The 26251-nt window shown below is 36.8% G+C and overlaps 1 protein-coding gene across 1 annotated transcript in view; it reads right to left on the minus strand.

The window, feature by feature from the left end:
• Positions 1–26251, minus strand: part of LOC122806555 (acetylcholine receptor subunit gamma-like) — a 645882-nt gene that overhangs the window by 565100 nt on the left and 54531 nt on the right. The gene's annotated exons all lie outside the window — the stretch shown is intronic.

The raw sequence follows: 26251 nt of genomic DNA on the forward strand, positions 1-26251 counted from the left end.
TTTTGTCTGCAGTTTCTTCTTGTGAGGAAAAATCTCCTTTAAATAATTTACTTTCTTCCATTTCACAATTTACAACTCATTGTTTAAAGTGTGTGTATGATTCAGTTGATACTTCATAGATTCATAGGTAAGTACTTGACTGGCTGAGGTGCAGTAAATCCATCAGTACTGAGTAATGGGTTGGAGGATGCCTTGTATGCCAGATATAGGTCACCTCTTAGTAGTCGATTGGATACCTCTTCCAGGGTTATGGCCACTGGTACTGTCTTGAAGAAGATTGATTGGCTGCATTCTGAAAACTTCCCACATTATGTAAGAATAATATTGTAAATTGTCCTTTGGACAGAGATTTAGTTTTTATCTCCTTTGCTGCAGAGGTTATCAAAAGGTTTGATGAAAGAGGTAAGTTGATTCTGGGAGTAAGATTTTTCAGCCATCCTTTTCCAAATTTTCTAACGAATTATGTAACCCCTCATCCAGCTTTGGCTAAAACCAAAATACACAAAACACTGGTAAACAGATGTTTAAAAAAAGTGGCAAGGGGGTTCCAAAAATAATTCTGGAACCCACAAAATCAAGGACAGTCTAACTAGTCAGAATAACTATTTAAGGGACCTTGTCCCCCACCATCACCCTGGCAGTCCCTTTTACCTTGTAGGAAGTCTAAATCTCAACTTTTCTCTTTGATAGTAAATAGTCTCAGACAAATGGGCTCCAATGCTCATCCATCAAGGTTACAGATGGCAGTGGGAAGAAATCCCTCCTTTCCAGGGTGTCATTTCACAGCCACTAGACCAGGTGCCTTTATTTCCCCTTGTCCTTCAACACTTGTTGTCCCAGGGACTGATAGAACCAGTTACTCCCTTCTAGGTTGAGAAAAGTGTTTATTCAAAGATGCTTTAGTGCTAAAGACAGAAGATGCTTGGGAACCAGTTCTGGGTCTTATTCTCCTGTTTGTGACAGTGCCCAAGTTCAAAATGCTGTCACTTCACAACCTGTTACCTCTTCATCCTCATTTAAGTTTCTGGGTAACACTAAACTTAAAAGATGCTTATCCTCACATCCCTATTCATACAGACTTCAGGCATTTCTTAAAGTTCTGTGTGTCTGGATCACATTATCAGTTCTGTGCCTTACCCTTTGGGCTATCCACTGCACCAAGATGGTTAAGAGAGGGTCTAGCTCCAGCTGTACCTCATAGCAGTCTACATAGTATCCATATTTTTTTCTTATTTAGGGGTGCAATATATCTTACACATGCTGGGATTTCAAGAGAACATTCAAAAGTCTTTTTTGACTCCTTCACACAGGATTGTGTACCTGGTGTGTCAGCTAGACACCTCAGTTCAAATAGCTTTTCTTCCACAGGAAAAAATAGATCTATATCTATATCTAGATCTATCCATAAGGGTTGCCACTCAGACGTTGGTCAGTGCAAGGGAATACCTCAGGATTTTGGGTCTCATGGCATCAATGATTCTCATAATATCCATGACAAGAATCCATGTGAGAAAGATGCAATGATACCTGCAGTCTGTTTGGTCCCAGAGCACCCATCCTTTGCCTTTTCAAATCCCGGTGTTGGAGTTTGTCAGAAGAGAAATCACTTGGTGGAGACATCAAATTTCCTTAAATCTACATTTCCCATTCTCCACTCCCTATTCAAAGCAATCACTCAATACAGACACCTTGGACTTTGCTTGAGGGACAGTGTTAGGAGGGAAGAATGTGCAAGGTGTATGGAACACCAAGAACAGATGCAAGCATGTAAATATAAAACAGATGCCTGCTCTGGTCAAGGTATTCAACTCTCTGAATCATCTTTAGTCCCTGGGACCTCTCATAGTTATTGCAGGCAATACCACTATCATGGTACATCAACAAGCCAGGGGAACCATGTTGTACCCCCTTTGCAGACTAGCCATGTTAGCTTGGGATATAATATCTCAGCACAATCTCACTACAGCCATCCTACATTCTGTCAGAGCAAATCTGTGTGGCAGACAAGCTAAGCAGGACAAGAACAGACCCTAATGAATGGAAACTAGATCAGTGGGTCTTTCAAGATTTGATCTATTTCTGTTATTTCTTCAAGTAGACCAATCTGGCTCCACTCTGAACAATCGACTGGCAAGCTTCTCCTCCAGGATCCCAAGCAAGAAGGCCGGCTGGAAGATGGATGCTTTTTTCTTTCCTTGGTCAGGAATGTTTCTGTATGCTTTTCCACCCTTTCCACTAATTCCCAGGATACGTCTTCTTAAGATTCAGAAGGAATGCCCAAGATCATTGTGGTAACTGCCTTCTGGCCCAGGCAACCAGGCTTCTCCTTTCTCTTGGAAATGAACAGGGACAATTACCACAAGTGTCCTCACATAATGCATCTACTCACACAAGATCAGGGTTGTCTGATACACTCTGATCCTGATCAACATCAACTGACTGCCTGGATGATAGGGTCTTAATTCCCTTTAGGCACCTGTTTGATGAGGCTGTACAGCAGGTACTAAGGGAGGCAGGAAAGCCTGCTACTAGAAAATTATACATTAGCAAATGCAAAGGGTTTTCTAGTTGGTGCCAGCAATGTAACTGGCACTCATTCAGGGCTAATTGTTCTCTAATTTTACAATATTTTTGTGAGTTACTATCCTATGGCCTTTCTTACTTCTCCATCAAGGTTTGCTTATTATCCATTTCAGCATGTCTGTCCATGGATCTACCTCTTTCAATGCATTCTTATGTCAAAATATTTTTAAAAGGGGTTTTGTGTATGGGGCCTCCAAGGAAACAAATGGCCACTCCTTGGGATGTTAATTTTGTGTTTCTCCATTTGAACCAGCTAATCTGGATGACTTGAGGTTCTTAACATGGAAAATTGTTTTACCTGGGTCTATATTATAACCGCGAAACCTCACATACGTGAATACGGAAACATCGACACATATTGAGCGAACTGTGAAAACACCAAACATCCTGAACCGCGAAATTCAAAATGTCAAATCAGCATAGTTGGCCAACCCCACCGCCCGCTGTGTACTACTTACACAAACTAAATACATAATCCACATACATACATTTAACTAAGCCCTACATCTAACCCTAAACTAAAGCTTACATATATTACTATGTATGCACTTACCTTAACCTGCACCCTAACCCTAAGGTCCGTAACTATTGCACACTTATCTTAAGGAGCTATACCGGAGAAGGGCCAACTATGATGATTTGACATTTCGAATTTCGCGCTTCAGGGTATTCGGTGTTTTCACTCAAAATGTGTTGACTTTTCCTTATTCGCACAAGTGCAGTTTCGCGGTTGTAATAGGTAACCCTTTTACCTGATTGCTCTGACCTCTGCAAGAAGAATATCTCAGATGCAAGCTCTTATGGTGAGACAACCCTATCTCATTTTACACAGATGTAGGGTTTCTTTGAGCACTAATCCTTCTTTTTATCCGAAAGTTGTATCCAAGTTTACTTTAAGCCAAATTATCCATCTCCCTGTTTTCCTTTCTGAACCTAAAAATGATGGAGAAAAAGTACTCCATACCTTAATTGTCCACAGACAACTCAGATGCTATCTTGAAAGAACTAAATCTTTCAGATATTCAGATCAGTTGTTCATTTCTTGTGAAGGTAAGAAAAGGGGCAACCTGTGTAAAAACAAACTATTTCCAAATGTTTGTCTCAGGGTATTACCTTTTGGTATACTCACCATAACAGACATGTTCCAGGCAGGATTGCGGCCTAATCTAACAGGACCTTGGCTTTATCTATGGCTTGTTGGAAAGGGCTGTCTTCTAGAAGTATTCTAGAAACAGCAACTTGATCCTCTATAAATACATTTGCTAGGCATTACAAGCTTGATTCCTTCTCTTGGTCTAGATCAGATTTTGCTAGAATCATTCTCCAGAGGCTCCTGGATCCTTCCCCTTTCACCTACCAAATGTAGTAAGCTAGGATAATCAATCCATATTGCTAAGGCTGCTGCAGCAGTGATCAATATGATGAACATAGTGGCCGCTCCTTTCCTGTTTTCACCTTGATTTTCTGGTGTATATTTTATGCCAGTGTATGAATACTTATTTTTGTTGCTTCTAGCATTATCCTTTCTAGGCTCTGTTGGCATGAAATATCTGAAGGGCTTCATGCCCAAAACCTGTCTTTTAAGTCAGCACAGCTTGATCTGACTGATAGTTTGTTTGTGTAGAAAATGTGCCCTGAAGCTTTAGAAGCTGGTTGATTGTTATACAGTAAATTCTCAGTTAACCGGAACTGAAGCAACTGGCACTCTCAAGCAATTGGCAAAAAAATATTGAAGAAATACAGTACAATTTTCATGTGTTGCACTTTCTGTTTTCCCCTTGCAGAAACATTCCTTACATTTTTAGAGTTTTAGAGTTTTAAAAAGGAAGAGAGGAATAAATTCCCTCTCTCCCCAAACTCAGAACATGTCAAACCAAACAAATAGTATAGGGTACAGTATTAGTCAGGCCTATTTTGTTTTTTTCTCAAAAAAACTTTTATTTTTCAAATACAGTTGAATAAATTCCATAGTATTTGTATATAACATGTTAAATAACTATGTACACTATTTACATCAGCCTGACACTATAGCAGAGCTCAATATATACAATTACTTTATAGGTATAACAATACAGTTATCAGAGTGCATCTGTTCAGTTATTGTAAAGTGTCAATCAATGATAACACTTTTTTCCATGGATTGTTAATAAATGGCTTAGGCTGAATCCTTAATTCTTTAATTTTAATTTCCAATAATGATCATAGGTTCATAGGTAGGTACTAGGCTATCGGCCCTGGGGCCTATACAAACCCAGCCAAAAAGATACCCTGGCTTTTGCCACCCAAGGAATTTATTTTCCTGTGCCACTGTCGAGCAGACCCACAGATGTGATCCCCAGGGTGAATTTCCTATTTCCCATCCAATCATCAAGATTTTTCTTGAAGAGTGCTAATGAGGAGCTTTGTTTGATATAGATAGGTAGTTTATTCCAGAGTATGGGAAGTCTCTGGGACAGGAATATATCCCTTTGGCATGTTCTATTTATTGTTGTTACAAGGTTTAGGTCCCTAGAGCATGTAGCTTGGAGGGATTGGGACTTCTTTAAGTGGAGCATGTCCAACAACTCTGGGTTTGACATAGCTTTGTATGTTAGGCAGAGATCACCTCTGAGTAGGTGATATGCAACAGAGTAAAGCTGGAGTTTTTTGAGACGGTCTGAGTAGGGCATCTGTTTGAGGCTGGTAATCCTTTTTGTGAGGTATTTCTGTGGCTTTTCCAGTTGTTGTAGATGTCTTGTGAGATACATACCAAAAGGAGCGTTGTACTCTATAATGGGTCTAATGAGTGATGAGTAGAGGGGAACAATGACCTCTTTTTCTGGATGAGAAACCTTTTGTGATGAGGTGTGCCACATAGAAGGATTTCCTGACTACTGTGGCAATGTGATTATCACTACTATCCACCTGTGTCCCAAGGTCTCTTATCACACTTTTGGTGTTAAGTATATTACTGCCTATGCTGTAGTTCATGGGTACAGAGTTTTTACCAAAGGAGATGACAATGCACTTTTTGGCATTGAGCTTGAGGCCATGGCTTTGACACCAGGCATCTGTCTCAGTGAGGCCCTTTTGTAGGATGTCCACATCATTAGGAGTTTCGATTATGGATCCTAGTTTGCAGTCATCTGTGAACTTCATTAGCCAAAGACCTTCTGTGTTAGCGTGTACTTCAGAGAAGTAGATACCAAACAGGAGAGGACCCAGGACTGAACCCTGTGGTACTCCACTTGTCACTGGTCTGAAGTCGGATTTGGAGTCTGCTACTTTCATAGTGTGGGTTCTGTCAGTGAGCCAGTTGGCAACCCATCTTGTGACATAGGGATTTATACCTAGTTTAGCGAGTTTATCTATAATTCCAGAGTGGGGGATGGTGTTGAAAGCCTTGGCAAAATCTAGATAAGCTGTGTGAACCACCTTACCCTCATCTACGGCTTTGGTGACTGCTTCAAAAAGTCTATCAGGTTTTAGAGAGATGATCTGCCTTTTACAAACCTGAACTGTGTGGGGTCCAGAGTTTGGAGATTACCAATGTCTTTGTTTATAGTTTCATGATGATATGTTCCATGGCCTTGCAGACCAGGCTCATCAGGCTAATGGGGAGGTAGTTCCCAGGGTCTGTGGTGGCTCCCCCCTTCTGGTGTGGGATAACCATCACTGTGCGCCATTCAGCAGGCACAAAGCCTGAGGTGAGGCTATGATTGAACATGGTACTTAGGTAGGGTGCCAGTTCATTCTGTAGTTCATGTAGAACGCAGCCTTGGATGTTGTCTGGTCCCATAGATGCTGTGTTCTTGGCTTTGGAGAGTGTGGTTTTTACCTGTGCAGCCATGATTACAGGAGCTATGCATTCTTCCGGTATAGAGATGGGCTCTTTAGGGGGTGAGAGGGGGGGTAAAGTTAGCACTGAACCTATCTGCCAGGATGTTGGCAATATCAGTTGGGTCTGTATATTTAGTGCCATTGTGCTGTAACTCAGAGCAGATCTGAGTGTTGCCATTGAGGTTCTTGACATAGCTATAGAATGCTTTGTGGTTGTCTTTAGAATCAGTGGCAATTTTGTTTTTGTAACTAGCTTTGGAGGATTTTATCAGGGATCACAGCTTCCTACTGAGGCTGACCAGGGAGCACCTCCACTCATGGGATTTTACTCTCTTTTACAACAGTTTCTTCCTTCTGTTGTACAGTTTGTTTATGGCAGGGGACCACCAGATTGGCTTCCTTTTTTTGGAGGATAGCATCTTGGTTCTGTTTGGGATAGCACAATCCATGCACTCGTGTAAGTGCTTATAAAGTGCAATTGTGTAAGATTCAGTAGTCATAACTGTATTGTCCAATGTTGTGGTCTTCAGTAGGCTGTAGACGTCTTCAAAGTCAGTATTGTGTTTATATTCCATCTTCTTGTTATACACTTCCTTGAGATTGCAAGTATTGTCCAGACTAGATACATATTTGACTCATTCAAATGAGGACCTTTGTACACATTTAATGATACTAGAGCTTTAGATAAGTTAAACGATTCATTAAATAAAGCTTGTAAAAAGTTTTTAGTACCATTCCAAAATGGCTTTAGTTGAAAAAAATGTGATTCCAATCAGCATTGTGCATTTGTTCACACGTCCAGCATATTCCCTTTTTGGAAGAATTAATTTTAGTAATTCTATCTGGAGTAAAGAATGCTCTCTGCAAGCATTTCCAATTAAAAACTTTCCAGTATTGTGTAAAGGATGTATGTTTTATTGATAATAAAATATCTGATTTAATTTCTTCAGTTAGCTGTAATGAGTGTCCTTTTGTTATATAATTCCAATATGAGGATTTGGGTGTTGTTTTATAATTTATCAATATCTTGTAAAATTTCAAAATACTATTCCCCCTGTCATAATCATTATATATGATTTCATATAGGTATTTTGTAAGTTTAGGTATTTCTTTAAATGAAGAATTACTAATTATTCTGCATAAATCTTGCAAATACATCAGAATGCTTTGCATAGTTAGCCAATCTTGTTGTGGAATTTTGTATGTCATTTCTATTGTTTGCATATCCAGAACATTTAGTTCTTTGATACATTGAAACCAACAAACAAACCATTTCTGTTCCCAGGAATTAATTATTTCTCTGTATATTTTATGTGGATAGCTCTTTGTAACTATGAATGGTGTTAAAAGATCAACCTAGATTTTTAAATCTATATTTGCATTAATAATTTTCCTAAATGAGTCAATGTAATAATTAATCATACGAGTTTTAGTGGGCTTAGTTATGTTATATTGCATACTAATACATATGTGCCATGGCAAATTGTTTTATCTGTTATTTGAATTTTTTTTGTAAATCAAATTAATTTATTGATATTACAGTTAGTAATTCTTTCCAATTTGCAGAATAATTTGGACTTAACCAGTCTGAGATTGTTTTAGATATTGATGCTTTTATATATGTTTCTATATCAGGGAAGTTTAATCCTCCTTGTTTCCATGGTCTTTTATGATGTATTAAAGCTATTCTGTTTCTTTTGGGAAACCATAAACATTTTATTAGGAGTGAGTTTATTTCTTTGAGTATATTCTTTTCTGGTAACGGTTGTATTGCCAAAGCTATATATAGAATCTTGGGTAGTAAAACCATTTTCATTAACTGTAGTCTATCTTCAAATGTTAATATTATTTTGTTCCACTTTTCCACATAGATTTTAATTGCATTGATGATATTATTGTAGTTTTTTTGAGAATAATTCATTATTATCCTTGTATAACTAAAGTCCTAGTGATTTTAAGATAGATTCTTGTTTCCCTATAATGTGATTCCCCTATGTCTGCAATTCTTTTTTTTATTTAAAAATAAAAATTTTGATTTTGATTTATTGAAATGGAGTCCTGAGGTCCAGTAAAATGTTTCAATTAAAATATCTAATTCTTCTAATGTCTCTTTTGTATTGGATAATCTTAATAATGTCATCAGCAAAGAGCGTTACTTTAGAATTGTATTGTTCATAAATCTACTCCTTTGATTTTTGTATTGTTACGTATTGAATCTGCCAATGTTTCAATAGCCAAAGCAAATATAATCGATGACATGGGACATCTTTGTTTAGTACCCTTTGTTATATGTATAGATTCAGAGTTGAAAGGACCTAGCTAAACATACGCTAAATTATTTGTATATATATATTTTTAGTAGATGAACAAAGGAAGAAGGAAATTCAAATAACACCAGAATGTTGAATAAATATTCCCAATTTAGGGAATCAAAGGCTTTCTCAATATCAAAGCCAATTATGAGTGCTTCTTTATTTTCTTTATTAATATAATCTATAAGAGAAATTATCCTTTTAATATTGTCATGTGTGTGTCTATGATATATAAATCCAGTTTGATCATTATTTATTATTTTGGATAGTGGTATTTTCATTCTGTTAGTTAATATTGTCATAACTATCTTATAGTCTTTATTTAATAATGATATAGGTCTATATGAGATACAGAGGTTTGGGGATTTGTTTTCCTTTAGGATTGGTGTGATTAAGGAATATCTCCAAGATGGTGGTATTAAAGCTTGTGACTGAATTTCTAATAGAGTTTTATGGAAGAGGGATAGCATCTTTGAAGGAAAACATTTATATATTTCCATAATTATTCCATATATACCTGGAGCTTTATTATTTTTACCCTCTTTTATTGTATCTGTAATTTCTTTGCAGGATATGGGTGCTTGCAGATCTAGTTTTAATTTTTCTGGTACTTATTTTTATATTAAAACATTTTTCATCTAGATTTAATTGATTGATATGTATATTTTCTTTTTGGAAATGTTCCATATAGTGATTTCTATAGGCATCAAGAATGTCACCTATATCCGAGACATTTTTCCCTTTTTTTTCATGGAAGATACTTTTAATGTTATTAGCTTTTGATTGTATTTTGATTCTTGTGGATAAATTATGTAGATATTTGGCAAAAGTGGCCAAGGTATTATTTTTTTAGTTTTTGTAAAGCTAAACTAGTTTTATGTGTTAGAATTTCATTTTATTTATTGTATAATACTTCTACTTTCTTTTTCATCTTCAAATGATTTTGATTTTATTCAGCCTTTACTGACAAAAGTTTGGATTGTAGATCTAATAATTCAGAATCCAATTCTCTGATTTTTTTTATACCAAGTTAGGGTTTTACCATATATGTAAGCTTTTAATGAGTCCCACATCATAATTTTATTTATCTCTGTGGTGCAATTAATATCTAAGAAGAAATGTAATTCAGATAATAACCAGGGTTTGAACTCTTTAGTTTTAGTTATATATGCTGGAATTCTGGAGTTAAAGATTAATGGTTTGTACCCATTTTGAAGTTTTAGTATCAATGAATTGTGGTCTAAAAAGGGACAGGGAGTGACTGAGAAATTAATGATTTTAGAGTGTAAGTCATGGGAAGCAAATATTTTATCTATTCTAGTTTGGGTACCAAATCTGTGATCTTGATGGGAAAATAACAAAGATTTATCTTCTTTAAATTTGAAAGTATCTACAAGATGAAATGATTCTACCCACTTGTTTAAAGCTTTTGATATAGAAGATGTACACAGTGGTCTTTTATTTTTAGTTTCAGAAATATCAAATATACAGTTAAAATCTCCTCCTAACATTAAGTTGCCTTTATAATTATCGGAAATTAAATCCAAGTGTTTTTTAACAGTTCCTGATCCAATGCCTGAGAACCAGTATAGATTGGCTAGGGTCCATATTCTGTTATTATATGTAACTGTCACTAAGGCCATAAGACCTTCTTTATCTTCATACTTATAAATGATTTCTAGGTTAATCACATTTGTTTTTCATAAAATTGTCACCCCTTTTGTCTTTGTCTTATAAGTGGATTGCGCCAATATCATATATTCCTTAGGATTCCATTTGTAATTGTCATTTGTTTTGAAATTAGTTTCTTGAAGGAAGACAATTTGTGCTTTGTTCAGTTTTAAATATTTCAGTAGATTTGATATCTTGCTAGGATTGTTTAAGCCATTGGTATTTAAAGTTAAATCCATCTTAGGTTATTTAGACTATGTATTTTTTGTTTTATTGTGACTATTAAACATTTTCCTCTGATAACTATAAAGTGTATGTTTGAGCTTTTAAAGGAAATTATCAGTTTTATATTTTGAGTGTCTACCAATAAAGTAATGTTTTGGTCAGGCATACTAAAAATGTTTTTTGTGAAATAACAAATTTAAATTAATAAATGTTAACAAAACTAAGATCCTCATTAGCCATGGAATGAAAATCATTCCTAAGCTGATGGATAAACCTAAGTCCATCAGATTATCACTCATACTGTGACAAACCATAAATTGAATTATCATATGGAGAATATTTGTAATAGGAATAAGCAATATTTATATTAGTTTGAACAGATATAGTACTATCGTGGATTAGACATAATTCTAATACAATATAAATGTCTACTTATTGTATAAGCAATTAATATTTACATGAAAGATAGATGACAAGCAAGTCAATCATAGTAAATTAGGATGTATCATATATAAAACCTCCATAAAAGACTATAGCACACAGTTATTTAACATATTCACCTTTATTGATGAGGTCTTTCAAAACTTATTACTTAATATAAATAGATGGTAATATTTATACCTAATGTTTATAATACAATGTATATTATTGGATATATCAGAAGTTATATTTCATTGTTTACCAGCATTTAAGTAATCACTTTGTTGCTAACCTACTTGAAGAATCAAGTTTGTTTTATGTAAACATTGATGAAAGTCAGTGCATTTTAATTATCAATGCATCCCTCTTCCCCCATTTCCTACATATAAGGATTTTCATATCTGTCATTTCTTATTAATAAATGAGTGAAATTATAGCTTAAAAACAACAAATTCACTTATTGTGATTAATGATTACAAGTTCCCTTTCCATATTCATAAACTGCCATTTTATGGCATATACTGAAAGTTTTTAGATTTAAATGGCAGCATTCTATTTTGTATAATCAGCAAAGGTTAAACTGAGTGATTATTGTCAATTTAATACTATTTGTTCAGAATTCCAAGTCCAAATGCAGGGCTGCTTTCAGTTGAGATAGGAACTCACTCTATACATAAAATAATCACAGTCCAAACACAAGCGTGATATTCCAATGGCAATAAAATGAAAGTAAAATGTTCCAACAAGTCAGTTCATAAAACAAACATAAAATTTATTTAAACGAGTAAGCGCTTTCGCCAAAGGCTTCTTCAGACTCTTAAAACAAGGACAAACACCATGAACAACCTTTTTAAACACAACCAATACTCATCATTGGTTAAGTCACATCACATGTTCTATTCATTTAAAGGTACAAGGGCTGGTGTAATATTTACCATGCCAGTGAATCTATTGCACTTATAAAATCATAAAATATGCATCAAGATTTATAATTCAATACATTTCAAGGATATACATGGTATACAACAAAACCATATATGAAAGTATATTGTACTGAACTGTAGACAATGTTTCAGTACGATCATGCATGAGTTTAAACTCAGCGCTTTCAAAACATGTTCGTTTCATTGGGGTTGAAGAACAACGAATATGCAGTTATCACACTAGCTCAACTGTTAACAAATAACTGCCTTGAGTGAAATTTCAGTGCCATTAGAACATGCTCGTTACATCCGGATTAAAAACAACGTTAATGCAATAATCGTGCTCTCTCAACACTTTACATATAAACTAGTTCAATAGTTAGAAATCTGCCTTAGATGAAGTTTCAATGTCCTTAGAACATGTTCGTTACATCAGACTTAAAAACAACATAAATACAAAGATCGCACTTTTTCAATACTTTACGTACAACCTGAGTGTCGATTCTTTCACATATAAAATGTTCATAGCTTTTCAATTGCTTACATTAGAACATTCTCGTTTCATCAAGATTAAAAACAACGTTAATGCAGAGTTCGTGTTCTCTCAACACTTTACATAAAAACTAGCTCAATACTTAGCAGATATCTGCCTTAGATGAAGTTACTATGTACTTAGAACATGTACATTACATCAGACTTAAAAATAACATAAATACAAAGATCGCATTTTTTCAATACTTTACGTACAACCTGGGTGTCGATTCTTTCACATATAAAAAGTTCATAGCTGCGATTGTATTAAAGTACTGCCTCCATTAAGGTTTTAGACCTTAAGACTTTTTGCGCTGCAGTCCTAATGTCTATACTTAATTATAACTTCATTCATTATTGCTTTTTGAATTTTACGTTTCAGTTTTATCTATCTTGATATTTACTTGTATTTACATGTCTATGAAATTCAGTAATATACCTTCTAGCAGGTACCTTTTTATTACAACATCTGTTTCCTACAGATTAAACAATTCCAATGCCGTAAGTTTACGGCGAATTAACCACTGAATGTTTATATGATTCCTTACGAATCAACAAATACGTATGCACGCATAGTAGCGTCTTAACGCATTCTGCATCTTACATACAGTTAGGTTAACACGCGCAGTAAGCTGATTGTACACAATGAGTTTGACTTTTAAATGTAAGTAGTTGAAAAGCTATGATTATTGCATTAACGTTGTTTTTAATCCGGATGTAACGAGCATGTTCTAATGGCACTGAAATTTCACTCAAGGCAGTTATTTGTTAACAGTTGAGCTAGTGTGATAACTGCATATTCGTTGTTCTTCAACCCCAATGAAACGAACATGTTTTGAAAGCGCTGAGTTTAAACTCATGCATGATCGTACTGAAACATTGTCTACAGTTCAGTACAATATACTTTCATATATGGTTTTGTTGTATACCATGTATATCCTTGAAATGTATTGAATTATAAATCTTGATGCATATTTTATGATTTTATAAGTGCAATAGATTCACTGGCATGGTAAATATTACACCAGCCCTTGTACCTTTAAATGAATAGAACATGTGATGTGACTTAACCAATGATGAGTATTGGTTGTGTTTAAAAAGGTTGTTCATGGTGTTTGTCCTTGTTTTAAGAGTCTGAAGAAGCCTTTGGCGAAAGCGCTTACTCGTTTAAATAAATTTTATGTTTGTTTTATGAACTGACTTGTTGGAACATTTTACTTTCATTTTATTGCCATTGGAATATCACGCTTGTGTTTGGACTGTGATTTGTTCAGAATTGTTACATTTTGTGACATTCCTGGTATAGGCTTCTATTGTTTCCTTTGAACAACTTTGTCAGTTTGATGTCATGTATAAACCATTAGTTACCTTGGCAACAGCTTAAGTATTATGTATAGTCAAGATGTGTTACAAAACCACAATTCAAGTTAAAGCAATTATATGACTTGTTATGCACATTTACCTATATGAGAAAATCATCATGCTTGCCCTTGATATTCAATATAGTGTATGTCATTTATGACAAGTTAAAACAATAGTGTTATTATACTCAAGCCCATGTTATTAAACTGTCTGTCAATTTAATACTATTTGTTCAGAATATGATTGTTACATTCTGTGACATTTCAAGTTGAGGCTTCTAATGTTTCCCTTGAACAACTTTGTCACTTTGATGTCATCTATAAAACATCAGTTACCTTGGTAACCGCTTAAGTACTATATATGGTCAAGATGGGTTACAAAAACTACAATTCAAGTTAAAGAAATTACATGACTTGTTATGCATATTTATTTATATAAGAAAATCATCATGCGTCCCCTTGATGTTCAATGTAGTGTATGTCATTTATGTCAAGTTAAGACAGTAGTGTTATTATACACAAGCCCATGTTATTAAATTCTGTCTTTAATATCAAAATTCAGCAGACTGCTTCATCTTATATGACAATTATATATTTAGGTTCATAGGTTCATAGGTAGGTACTAGGCTATTGGCCCTAGGGCCTATATAAGCCTAGCCAAAAAATGTACCCTGACTTTCGCCACCCAAGAAAATTATTTTCCTGTGCCCCTGTCGAGCAGAGACACAGAAGTGATCCCTGGGGTGAATTTCCCATTTCCCATCCAATCATCAAGATTTTTCTTGAAGAGTGCTAATGAGGAGCTCTGTTTGACATAGATAGGTAGTCTGTTCCAGAGTATGGGAAGTCTCTGGGACAGGAATCTATCCCTCCAGCATGTTCTGTTTATTGTGGTGACAAGGTTTAGGTCCCCAGAGCGTGTAGCTCGGAAGGATTGGGATTTCTTTAAGTGGAGCATGTCCAACAGCTCTGGGTTTGACATAGCTATGTATGTTAGGCAGAGATCGCCCCTGAGTAGGCGATATGCGATGGAGTAAAGCTGTAGTTTTTTTGAGACGGTCTGCGTAGGGCATCTGTTTGAGACCAGTAATCCTTTTTGTGAGGTATTTCTGTGGTCTTTCATGTCTAGATTTACTAAAATCATACATTACGTAACTAGTGTGTGTGTTTTTTTTTATCAAGAATCAACTTAATGAGCTAATCAAAGTGTTGGGAGACCATCAATATGTGTACATGTGGTTTAAAACACCCCTTTTATTATATATATATATATATATATATATATATATATATATATATATATATATTTTTTTTTTAAACCAGAAATGTCATTGCTGAGAATCATCCCGTAGGCTCCTCAAGTTACTTGACAGGGCCATTAAGCATTATCATCACTCTGTCTCCATTACCATAGCAACCTGGGAGCATCTGTTTCTGTTAATGTGTCTGTGTACTGCATACCAGAGGCTCATGATGCACCTGAAGCAAAGTTTCACTTGACTGCAACTTCAAGTCTAAATTCCCTCCCTTTCAGTGAGGCAGCAGCCAGGAAAAGAACACAGAGCAGACAGACAAAAAAAAAAAACTCCTAACAAGCCACCACAGCAAGAGACAATGCACTCCTCCAGCCCTCCCACTTCTCACTCAGCAAACGTACAACAAACCATTCTCTGCCAAAATATCCCAAATCATAGTTCTATCCACCCCCTTCCCTTGGATCCAGGCTAAAACACCAAATGTCTCTTCCTAATACACAAGCATCAGTAAACCTCAACCATAAGCCACAACCCACAGCTTCCAGGAGACAAAAACGAAAACATATAACAGCTGCCAGACACAGTTGCATCCACATGCACCATGTCAGGCTTAATCAAACAACACTTGAAGCTAAGATACCTGATACCTGTCGTAATTAATATTAATTATGTTTAGACAGAATAATAATGACATTTGTACTAACTGCCAGACACGGCTGCATTCACACACACCATATCAGGATTAATCAAACAGCACTCGTAGCTGTGATACCTGCCATAATTGATATTAACTATATTTAGACAGAATAATGATGACATTTGTACTAAGAGCTTGCTACTATTATTTAACCAGGATATACATGACATTTCTAAATCATACTTTAAATGAAGAAGGCATTAGTCTCCATGACAACATTTTTTTTCAAAACAGTCTACTGTTACTGCTATTATATATGATGTTAATTTGTTACATTTGAATCTGAACTCTGATGAATGGTACCTTGTTGAATTAGTTAATTAATTGCTTAAATTATTATAAGTAAGTTGATACTTTGAGAGATGTAGTTGTTAAGAGTTATTTTTTTGGGACAGCTATCTTGGAATCAGTTTTTTGTTTCTTCTTTCTAGCATCAGTCCAAGGATTTGTTTCTTTTATTCTTTTAAGAGTAGGAGCCATCCATTCCATTTCTTCTGGGATAGACACTATGTTGTTGTTTTTGATGAATATAGTAGCTTCTTTTAAGTCATTAAGGTTCTCATCTCATTGGCAAAACATATTTTTATCTTGACTGGAAAGGCCAGCTGTGCTTTATGTTGTTTTGTTTCAACAGTTTTATTATTGGCCAGACTTTTTTTCCCTTTGTTCTAGTATTCTGGAAGAAAAATCATTGTCAAACCTTATCAGGCTTTGATTGTATTTTAAGGGTGATTTTCTCCATGCAGATTTTAATATTAGTTCCTTCTCCAGAAATGAAAGAAATTTTATAACTATGGATCTAGGTGGAGTATTTGTTGAGTTAGAAGCAGGTTTCCTCAGTGCTGTATGCGCCCTTTCGATCCCAAATGAAAGTCCCTCTTTCAAGTCTAAAAATTCAGGAATCCAGGTTAAGAATGAAATAATGTCTTCTCCTTCAGCGTTTTTAGGCAGACCAAAGATCCTTATGTTGTTTCTTCTTTCCCTGTTTTCTAAGTCATCTATTTTGCTAAGCAGTCATGTATTCTGTTTAAGCAGAAATTCTTTTTGGAATTTTTCCTCTTTCGGTCTCCCTTCAATGTTATTTAGACAAGTCTCTATATTTGTTATTGTTGTATGGTGTTGCTGTAATAGTTCCTTAAGAGTATCAGTCTGTCTGTTTTTGAGAATTTAATTTGAGGTTTTCTAAGTCATTTTTAAAGCCACCCATCTTCAAAGATAGTTCCTGTAAGGCAGATGTCATCAATTGCAGTTCTTTTTTGAAGCAGCATCTGGATGAGAATTCCTTGAGTTGTTCATATTCAGTGACTCAATATATCTCCAAGTTACTTGACAGGAAATTTTCTGTATATCTCCACCAAAATTGATATTTATGTAGTTTAGTAGTTTATCTATAGATTTCTGATGTTTTAAACTTGAAAATGATAACATTGTCCTATATTATTATACTAGTCTATGGAGCTCTCAAAATTCACTGCTCTCAGTTAGCCATCTAGGCTCCACCCCCAGGCCTAATTTTAATGGTAACTCTCAAGCATCCAGTAACTACAGTTATCTGACATCTAGCAATCCCCATGGGTGCCCACGTTAACTGAGAGTTTACTGTATCCAGTGCAGGATATAGTCCATATAGCTAAGACTACTGCAGCAGTGATTATTCAAATATCTATTGTTATGGTAAGTTTACTTACACAACTGTGTTTTTATGTATTCAGTGCTGCAGATAGGGGAGTTTTAATGCTGCTGTTGTAGCATCTTTAAGTGTTTTGGATAGCTTAACTGTAGCAAGAGTACCTCTTGATGACATCTGTGCAGCTGCTACCTCGTCTAAGGTCCATACCTTCATTTCACATTATAAACTGGACATACAATCCAGATTAAGACCATCTTTTGCTTTGGTTGTGCTCTGGAACCTTTCGTAAGACCACACAAGAGTTACAGTGGCCAGAGACTCTGTCTGATATATTGAAGAACAGACAGAAAAGACATAATCAGATACAAATTTTATTTAGTCACCATAACTATAGAAAAGTGTTGTCTGTTGCCTTCCTTCCTCAACTTTTCAATCCCCTTCCCCACTTCCATGTGTTTTATGACATTTGAACCAAAACAGGGAATTTAGCAGCAAAGAAAGCACCAAGAAACATAGCAACCTGCTCAGTGACACTCACTGGGGCCAATAAAGGCAGACAGTTTACCAGACAGTTCACCAGTTAACACACTGAAGTCTTCTGGATAAAAATGAAGTAGTTTATTCCAGTACAAACCCCAAAATCACAGGTTCCAAAACACAGACTAAATCACAGGTTCCAAAACACAGATTAAGCGCTTTTGTTCCTCACAAGGGAACGTCTTCAGAATAACTACTGTTTAACTGCTCTTCACTTTTATCCTCTCTAATAGTTTAATTGACAAAGTCATTCAATAATCACTTCACTCACATTTAAAGACATAGTTTAAAAACTGCACCAAGTTTAAAATACACACACTCCATTCTAAAACATTTACAGATAAAAAACTGTGTACATAGAAATAAAATAAAATAAAATTGAATTAACCATGTCACAGTAACAAAGTCCTCATTTTGAGAGCAGAAACTAGTGAAATGTATTCGTTTAAACCTGGTGGAGTACCAGCATCTAAATTCAGCTGCCACATCAATTCTTTGTACTCAAGAGAAGTCTCCAAGTCTCCACCCCTTTCTGGAAGGCATACTTTTTCCAACACCTAAAACTTGAACTTTGCTTGCTTGCAGGTTAAAGTGTGTTTGCATAAAGCATTTGTTTCTGCTTGCTTATTAATCTCATAGGAATGTTCATATATCCGTTGTTTCAGCTTTCTCTCTGTCTTCCCAATGTAGTATGATGGACATTGTATGCAATAAGTTATGCATACTACTCCTGTTGCATTACAGTTGTAGTATCCTTTCCCTACCAATGTTCTTAAATTGTCTCCAATGGATATATCTTCCTTATTTTCTATATATGCACACTGGGCACAAGCCCCACATTTATAAGTACCATGTTTGTTTTTCCCTGGTTTTTGATCTATCACCCTTTCGAAAATATTTTTTATATTATATGATATATTTTGAATCCGAATTTTAAGGTCTTAGCAAACACATTCAGACTAGTGGACATTCTGGAAAACAGTTCCCAATGTTTTATAATATTTTCTTTGACTTTCTTAGTGTCTGTATGGTACTCTATAGCCATAAATAATTCCCCCTTTTTACCCATATGTTCCATTTGAAGATCGTATTGTGGAACTGCTTGCAACACATTATTGTGTCCCAAAAGGGGGTACATATTTTTTACCCCATTTAGTCAAAATTTCCTCTTTGATACTTTAATTAAATTTTATGACATTTGGCAATTTTAACTCCTGAGCTGCTCTGGCTGTCTTAGCCTTGGCTCCTAGACGTTCCTTATCAAAACCAAGTTTTATAGCTGGTTTCTTATTTCTACATTAGATGCTGCATTCTTGCCTTTTTTCTTGTGGGCAAACTCAATCTGAGGTAGTTGGGCCAACACAGGGGATTATGGATAAGGGGAGGAGCCTGAGCACTGGATCCAAAGCTAGAAAGTGTCCAAAGTTGGATCCAACTCTGAAATGAAGATCCATACATTGAGAAAAAATAGAAACAAACAATGCAGCAGTCTATCTTTATGGCGAGTGCATAACTTTCATTTAATTCCAATCCTACTCTTTCTGATAAAGATAGGAATATTATTGATAAGTATCAGAAAAAAGTGTATGCTTCTACAACTTTGATTTTCAGAAGTTTGAATTGCCAGGCCTATACGTTAAAGTTTATTTAGACTAATTGTGAAAATATGAGGGATGTTTTGTTTGCAATTTCTTCTTGTGAGGAAAAATCTGCTTTAAATAATTTTAATTCTTCAATTGCACAAGTCACTATTAATTGTTTACTCGTGTGTGAGTGTGTGTGTGTGTGTGTGTGTATGCATGCGCGCACGTGTGTGTGTGTGTGTGTGTGTGTGTGTGTGTGTGTGTGTGTGTGTGTGTGTGTGTGTGTGTGTGTGTGTGTGTGTGTGTGTGTGAGACTCACTTGATACTTCTTCCAGGGCTATGGCCACTGGTACTGTTTTGAGGTTTGCCTGTCTGCATTTTCAGAATCTTCCAAATGAAGTGAAAAATAAGATTTTAAATTCTTCTTTGGATAGAGATTTAGTTTTTGGTTCTTCTGCTGTAAAGGTGATCAAAAAGTTTGATGAAAGTAGTACATTGATTTGGGGAATTTCTAAGATTTTTCAGCCCTCCTTTCCAAAATTTCTAAGGAATTCTCTAACCCCTTCATCTGGTTTTGGCAAAAAAATAAAATAAACAGTCTCAACAAAATGTGAGATATTTAAGAAGAAATGAAAGGAGAGTTCCAAACAGAACCTAGGAACCACCCCAAAACCAAAGACTATTTAGGGGACCTTGTCATCCCCCCTCACACCTTGGCAGTCCCTCTTCCCTTTCAGAAAGTCTGACTCTCCACTTTTCCCTTCAGCATCAAACAGTCTCAGATAAATGAGTTGTGAAGATCATTCATCAAGGTTACAGATGGTTTTTGGAGGAAATTCCTTCTTATCAGGGGTAATTCCTCAACCACCAGACCAGACTCCTCTATTTTCCCATTTCTTCAGTACATGCTATCTCAGTGAGTGACAGAATCAATTCCTCATTCTCAGGATGGGAAAACATTTTATTCAAGGATGTTTTTAGTGCCAAGGAAAGAAATGTTTAAAGACCACTTCTGGATCTTTCTTTCCTAAACCTGTTTGAGATAGTGCTCAAATTTAAGATGCTGTCATTTCAGAATTTGTTACCTCTTCTTCCTCATTTAAGTTTCCTGGTATCACCAGACTTTGGGCATTTCTTAAGGTTTTGTGCATCTGGATTACATTATAAGTTCTCTGCCTTACCTTTTGGACTATTCACTGCACCAAGCGTGTTCACAAAGTGTCTAGCTGCAGTTATAGCTCATTGTGGGTAGAGGGTATCCACATTTTTCAATATTTAGATGACTTGCTAATCTTTGCAGAGTCTTTTTCAAACTGTCAGAAATCATTCACTTAGGTGAGAGATCTCTTACACAAGCTGGGATAGCAAGAAAACATTCAAAAGTCTTTTTGATTCCTTCACACAGGATTCTGTTTCTGGGGTACCAGCTAGACACCTGAGTTCAAAGAGCATTTCTTCTACAGGAAAATATAGATCTATATCTAGACATATTTCTAAGATTTTCCACTCAGACTTTAGTCACTGGAGGGAATACCTTAGGATTTTGGGTCTCCTTGTATCTATGGTTCTCATGAATCCCTTGGCAGGATTCCACATGGGAATAATAAAATAACATCTGAAACGTCTTTGATTGCACTACAAACATCCTTTGTCTTTTCAAATGCAGTGCTGGGGTTTGTCAGAAAGGAAATCACTTGATGGAGACTGCCTATATCCCTATATCCCAGTCTCCCCTTCTCTCTCCTTGTTCCAAAGCAGTCAGTCACCACAGATGCCACAGACTTCACTTGGGGAACTGTTTTTGGAAGGTTAGAAGTGCAAGGTGTGTGGGACACCAAGGACAGATGCAATCACATAAATATAAAAGAGATACTTACCCTGATAAGGGCACTCAACTTTCTGGATCACCCTTGTTTTCCAGAACCTCTTCAAGCTGTTACAGACAACACCACAGTCATGTGGTATATCAACAAGCAAAGGATAACCAGGTCTTACCCCCTTTGCAGACTTGCCATGTTACCTTGGGATATAGCTTCTCAGCATAATCCCATGCTATAGACATCCTGCATTCTGTCAGAGCAAAACTGTTAGGTAAACAAGCTGAGCAGAATAATGGCAGACCCTCATGAATGTAAACTAATTCAGGGTGTCTTCCAAGATTTGCTCCATCTGTGGAGAGATTGTCAAGAAGTTCTATTTGCCTCCTCTCTGAACAATCATCTGGCTAGGAATCCATGCATGAAGCCTGGAAGACTGATGCATTTTCTTTTCTTTTCCATAGACAGAAATGCATCTTTACATTTTTCCACCATTTCTACTGATATCCAGGGTACTTCTGAAGATTCAGAATGAATCCCCAAGCTCATTGGGGTACAGTAATTTTCCCTCCCTTTGGAAATGGCCAGGGCCAATTATCATAAGCTTCTTCACATAATGGATCTACTCACACAAGATCAAGGGGGTTTGATACAACCCCGGACCTCAATCAACTTCAGTTGACTGCCTGGATGGTCCTCTGTATATACTTTTACAAAGGACTACAAGCTTGATTCCTTCTCTAGGTCTAGCTCAGGCTTTGCTAGGATCATTCTCCATTGGCTCATGGCCTTCTCCTTCCATGTCCTAAATGTAATAAGCTAGGTTAATCTACTCATATAGCTAAGGCTACTGAAGCAGTGATCAATATGATAAACATATTACAGTTGTGTAAATAAACTTACCATAACAGTAGATGTTCAGATAATCACTGCTGCAGAAGATGCTCCATCTCTCCACCCCCTTTTTACCAGGGTGTGGACATTTATATATTATTGTTCCTAGTGTTGTCCTTTCAGGGAGCAGCCTCCCTCTCTCTTATAAGCATGATAACTCTAAAGAGCTTGGTGCCCAAACTTGTCTTTTTAGTCAGCTTGCCTTGAGCTGACTGATGTTTTGGGGAGTAGAAGGTGTTCCTGAAGCTTTGAAAGCTAGATGGCCATTATATCCTGTGCAGGATATAACCCATATAGCTAAGACTAGTGCAGCAGTGATCATTCAAACATCTGCTATTATGGTAAGTTTACTTACACAGTTGTATTTTCTCTCCTAACAAGGTGTCCGGCTTCAGAGGTCAGAACAAACAAAATCCCCAGCCTAACAAGGGTCAGGGAACTAAGCGGGAATGTCAGGAGGATAATGTTTTCAAATCAAATAAAAGGGGTTTTCTTCCCCAAAAAAGATCTTTCCCCTACTAAAGTCTATGCCAAGACTCAGGGCATTTTGTCTCTTCCTCCTGTCCTTCCTCTCTTTTCACCTTCCGCAAGGCATTAGCTCAGCCCAGCAGCTTGGCCACAAATAGTGTCAGGCAAGTGGGTATGGAGAACAATTCAGTTAGAATACTCTTGACTGTAGACAGAAGGTCTTTCTCCCTTCAGGGAAATCCCTCCATATCCTCCAGACCAGACAGAATGAGTATACCAAGACTCAGGCCATCCCGTGTCTTCCTCCCATCCCTCTTTCTCTTTCTGCTTCCTCCAGGCATTTGCTCAACCCAGGTGCCTGACGACACATAGCGTCAGACAAGTGGATGCTGAGACTAATTCATTTAGGATACTCTTAGCAGTGGGCAGAAAATCCTTCCTCCCTTCAGGGAAATCCCCTCACACCTCCCAGACCAGACACGCCTGTTCTCTTTCTGGTACTTCTTCACAAGTTGCAAGCAGGAGTTATGATCCAGTTCTTGCACTATAAAAACAAAAATGATTTTACACCAGAGTATTTTTGGTACCCAAAAAGGAGCTATCTTGGAGAGTAGTGCTAGATTTTGGTGTAACTAAATACCTTCTGAAAGTACCTACATTCTAAATACTCACTCTCTGAAAGTACCCACATTCTAAATACTCACTCTGCAGATGGTCTTACCCCTTCTTTAGGACCACTGTTTCATGGTGACTACATATGAAAGCTGCATATCATCACATACCAATTGCTTCCAACTTCAATTGCCTTCCTGGGGTGTATGATGGCTACAGAAAGAAATAATGCCTTTCCACCAGAAGACATAGTCCTGACTGAATATTTTCAGGGATTTCTCTCTTTAAGAAGCTGCCTCCACAAGAGAGTTTTTTTCAAAATTCTTGGCCTCTTGACAGCAATGATCCTCATGACACCACAATCCAGATTCCACGAGAAACATTCAATGTAGTTAAAAAATGTTTGACCTAGTGCCTGCTTCCCTTGGAGTTCCATATACCAATGCTGGATTTTGCAAAACTATTGTTACAGTGGTGCAGGGATCTGATGTCTCTCAATCCAGTCCTACGCTTCTCCCTACAGACCCCAGTTAATTCAGTCCATACAGACTTATTAAATGTTGCTCGGGGGTACAGTGTGCAGGGGAGTTCAAATGCAAGGAGAATGGGGTCTGTCACATGATACAAAGTACATAAACGTTAAAGAAATGTTAGCAGTGATTTAGGCCTTAACATTTTTTCCCCACTTATTGTCTCCAGTTCCCTTTTTATTGAGCACAGATGACCCCACAGTCATGTTGCACCTCAATAAACAAAGGGGTACAAGGTCATACCCTCTTTGCTGGTTGACAGTGATGGATTGGAAGCCAGTCTTACAGCAATCTCTGATGCTTCAGGCCTCATGCATCCTGTTAGAGAGAAATATAGTGGCAGTCAGACTGAGTAAATGCCAGTTGGACTCTCACAAGTGGAAAATCAGGGCAGAGATCTGCTTAGATTTGATTAAAATGTGGAGAACACTTCAAATAGATCTGTTTGCCTCCTTTCAAAACAGACAGTTGGACAAATGATGTTTGAGACATCATTGTAGTCATGATTAGTGGACAGAAGCATTCTTGTTCCCTTGGACAGGAATGTTCCTTTATTCAGTTCCACCCTTTCCACCAATATCCACCGATACCTGAGGTACTTTTGAAGATTCAGAAATAATTAGCAAGGATCATTCTGGTGACCCCCTTCTGACTCTGGCACAGTTGGTCCTCCCTTTTAATGTAATTGGTCAAGGGCAATTACTGCAAGCTTCCACACACTTTGGATCTGCTCACACTGTGTCAGGGGCAACTGATGCACCCTAAATTAGAGCAATTGCTATTGACAGCCTGGAAGCTTCTATCTTAATATCTTTTTGCACTTGATCCATGAGGATGTACGGTAGGTACTGAAGGAAGCAAGAAAACCTGACACTGGAAATCTTATGTTTACCAGTAGAAGAGGTTTTATTGGTGGTGCCTATGCAATATCAGGTGGCCTAGTATGGTGAACACTCCTCTGGTTTTGAAATATTTGTGTGAGCTACCCAATGATGGCTTATCTTATGCATCTATTAAGGTGAGAATTGTGGACATATCAGCTTGTCTGTTCATGGATCTGTCTCTTTAGTCTGTTTTTGTGGCAAAACAGTTTATGAAAAGGATATTGCAAAGATCCCCTCAAAAGCAACTTCCTCCTCCTTGGGATCTCAACATTGTTCTTGAAAAATTTACCTTACCTCCTTTTGAACCTGTCTTTCAGGCTGATTTGAGGTTCATCACTTGGAAAATTGTTTTTCTTATTGCTCTGTTATTGGTATGTTGTGTCTCTTAGCTGCAAGCTCTGGTGGGCCAACATTATCTGATTTTCCACAAAGACAGGGATGTTCAATGTACTAATCCTTCTTTATTGCTAAAAGTTGTTTTTGAATTTACTCTGAATCAAGCAATCAATCTCCAAGTTTTATTTCCGGAACATAAAAACAAAGGAGAGAAGATTCTGTGCACCTTGGATGTACACAGGCAACTCAGCTACTACCTTGACAGAACTAGGCCCTTCAGAAAAGCTGAACATCTGTTTATTTCATATTCTGGGGCTAAGAAGGGTCAGCTTGCCTCTAAGCAAATGATTGCTCATTGTTTATCCTCAGCTATTGTTTTTTGTTACTTCCACCATGGTAAATCTATTACAGGCAAGGTTAAGACTCATTTCACTAGATCCGTATTCTCTTTGGTGGCAAATAGGAAAAGAGTGGACTTTAGAAGCATTCTAGAGGCAGCAACTTGGTCCTCTGTTCTTATGTTTGCAAAGACCTGAAAAATGAATTATTTTTCAAGTTCCAGAGTAGGCTTTGCAAAGTCTATTCTCCAGGTAATGTTAGCTCTGGAAATCTACCCATATACCACAGTGTAAATGAAGAACATAGTATACTAGTGTAAGTCCTACTTTCCTGTAACAGTAGATGTTCAGTTCAAATTTTACTCTGTCTCAGTAGCAGAAGTCACCCACCATCACCCTTTTTTGTATATAGTTAAATGGTATCCAACATTGTTGTATTGTTGGTTGGCTTTGATTATCTGTGCTGCTTTTTATGACTGCAAATTTTTGGTTTTGGCCAATTTTTGTTCCGGCCCTTCTTGGTTTGTCCTACTTAATACTGAAAGCTTAAATAACCATATTTGTATGACAGGGTTTAGACTTTCCATGATGGGAGGGGCTTAGCCAATCCCCGATCCCAGAGAGTCAGGGGAAAGGATTGACCTCTAGAAAGCTGCCAATGAAGGTGTTTGTGCTGACACAGAACCCATGTGCCACTGAAGCATTGTGAATTTGAACATCTACTGTTATTGGTAAATAGGACTTAATGACTGTACTTTCCTCAGTGCCCTAGCCAGATTTTCCCCTAGTCAGTATGGATACCATCTTGATCTTCCCTGAAAAGT

The sequence above is a fragment of the Protopterus annectens genome, chromosome 7.part0, assembly GCF_019279795.1.
Source record: "Protopterus annectens isolate FY-2018-M chromosome 7.part0, PAN1.0, whole genome shotgun sequence".
NCBI lineage: Eukaryota > Metazoa > Chordata > Ceratodontiformes > Protopteridae > Protopterus > Protopterus annectens.